This window comes from Alosa pseudoharengus, unplaced genomic scaffold (assembly GCF_046254945.1).
Source record: "Alosa pseudoharengus isolate Yale_2024_CS ecotype anadromous, Long Island Sound unplaced genomic scaffold, YU_APseudo_1.1 YU_APseudo_1.1_scf_2, whole genome shotgun sequence".
Classification (NCBI taxonomy): Eukaryota; Metazoa; Chordata; class Actinopteri; order Clupeiformes; family Clupeidae; genus Alosa; species Alosa pseudoharengus.
In genome coordinates, this window is record NW_027468663.1 from 33,050,754 (window position 1) to 33,053,253 (window position 2,500).

The following is a 2,500-nucleotide window of genomic DNA, read 5'->3' on the forward strand; positions in this document are numbered from 1 at the left end:
AAGAAAAAAACAAGCAAACAAATAAATAAACAAATAAATAACCATTAACCATATGATAAGTCATAAAATCAGTCACCCAACTTGATCTCCCCAGCCATTGATTGTAAATCAAGCTGGATGCCAATCAATAACCTGATAATCATCTAACTGGATCAATAAAGTCACAGGGCCAAAACCCTACCCCCCATTCCATTCTCTGTATTAGCCCAAGTAGGGTTGCCAAGTTGGGTAGGAATCCGCACGCCCACTACTGGCCCCCTGAGTTGACACCACTGAGGAGTTCAGTCATGCTCTTTAGGCCCATCAGGATCCATTCATTTCTACATCACCAGGCTTCTTCAGGCGAATCTCTCTCTCTCTCTCTCTCTCTCTCTCTCTCTCTCTCTGTCTCTTTATCTCCATGTTTTTGGCTGGAGCTGAGTAGGAACACCATCCAACAATCTGGCAACCCCCAGAGCCAGTCAGTTATGCAGCCAGGCAGTGGTTTATATCGGGGAGGCCGTGCTGTTTAAATATGTGCTCACTAACAAACATACTGACAGATGATTCAGAGGCTCTATCGTTTCAGATGGAGGACCATGAGCCCCCCAGCCAGTCCAGGCATATAGAGGCCAACCAGGGAGAGATGCAACACAGGGCCACACATAATCTGTAAGATGACATGAACCTGGATGGAAGAAGTTCGGTTTTTGTAAGTATGTAAGTATGCCTTGTCCGAGCTTTAGCACGGCTATAGGTTCAGTTGTCCAGTCATGTGCAGTCTATAGACATGGCCTCGTGGAATGGGCTATAGGGTACTGGGCAACCCAAATGACTAACTGAGTAACTGTGTCTTGGTTTCAGATTAATTTATTGTATGCATGCATGTTTGTCTTTTCATTCTTATCATTCATATTTGTGTGTGTGTGTGTGTGTGTGTGTGTGTGTGTGTGTGTGTGTGTGTCTTTGTGTTGTATACTCATTGAGCTATGGCACCAATAGCACTCACAGACTGGATATTGATCTGACTCTCCATCTGGACCTGAGATCATGTGTGTGTGTGTGTGTGTGTGTGTGTGTGTGTGTGTTTGTGTGTGTGAGTGAGAGAGAGAGAGGGAGAGAGAGAAAGAGAGAGAGATACACACACATAGACAGTGTGTTATCATTATCTTAAAGGAAGACTAACATCATCTAATTTTGACTGATTTTAACAAAACACCTCTCTTTACTTCCAGTACCCTCACTCCTTCTCCTTCACACTATCTATCTCTCCCTTGCTCCCTCTTCCTCTCCCTGTCTCATTCTCCTTCATGAGATTTGAATTACTCTGCAGTGAGGGTTAATGTGGCTGGGGCCACAGATGCAAAGGCCCAAGACTCTGACAAATACAGTGCAGAAGGTATAGAGAGTAAATACAAGTTAGTCTGCTTTAGCCATGGAACCATGATCAGATTAGAGTCTCGCTCTCTCTCTCCCTCCACACAAACACGCAAGCACACACACACACTCGCACACACACACACACACACACACACACATTCTCTATGTCCTCTGCACAAAGTCAAACACACATATACACACACTCTCTCACACAGTCTCTCTCAATCTTTTTAGTTTTTTTTCACAATGTCTCACTCTGTATGGTCAATCCCTCAATCTCTTATTTTCCTGTTCACCTTTCAATCAATTCCTATACATACTACAGTGATGTCAAATCCATCTATGTCTCCCCTGTCTCACTCTCTTTCTCTCTCTCTCGCAAACACACACACCCTTCCCTTCTCTCTCTCCGCACACACATGCAAACACACTAACAAGTCTCCTGAAAACACACATGTGCCGTCAAAGACACAAACATGTACAAGGACACACACACACACACTCACATACACTCAGACCTCTTCTCTCCAAGCCTACATGCGCACATACACACAAACACACTCGCGCCTGTGCACATGCACGCACACAAACTAACACACACACACACACACACACACACACACACGCGCACACACACACACTCACAAACACACACACACACACACACACACCCTTCCCCCACTCAGGGCCACATGCATGCATGCACACACACGCACACTGACACACTCACACAGACTCACTCACATGCACGCACACACACACACCCCTTCTGCTAAACCCTTCATGCGCACACACGCACACACACACACGCACACACACAAACACACACACGCACACACACACACAAATATCCTCTCTTCAGCCAAGCTCACATGCACGCACACACACCCCTCCCCCTGCTCTAAAGCTCACATGCACACACACATACACACACACACACACACACACAGGCAAGCTCACAAGCTCACTCAAGCGCACACACACACTCTAGTTCTCTCTAGTTCTCTCTCGTTCCCTCTCTCTCTCTCTCTCTCTCTCTCTCTCTCTCTCTCTCTCTCTCAAATAACCAAGCCCAGAGTCTCATATTCCCTCTCTCTTGCTCTTTCTGTCTCTCTCTCACTCTTTCTCTCTCTCTCTCTCT

The 2,500-nt window shown here is 46.0% G+C and overlaps 1 protein-coding gene across 1 annotated transcript in view; it reads right to left on the reverse strand.

The window, feature by feature from the left end:
• The window catches only part of LOC143134339 (uncharacterized), a 19,368-nt gene that overhangs the window by 11,644 nt on the left and 5,224 nt on the right, over positions 1 to 2,500 (reverse strand). The gene's annotated exons all lie outside the window — the stretch shown is intronic.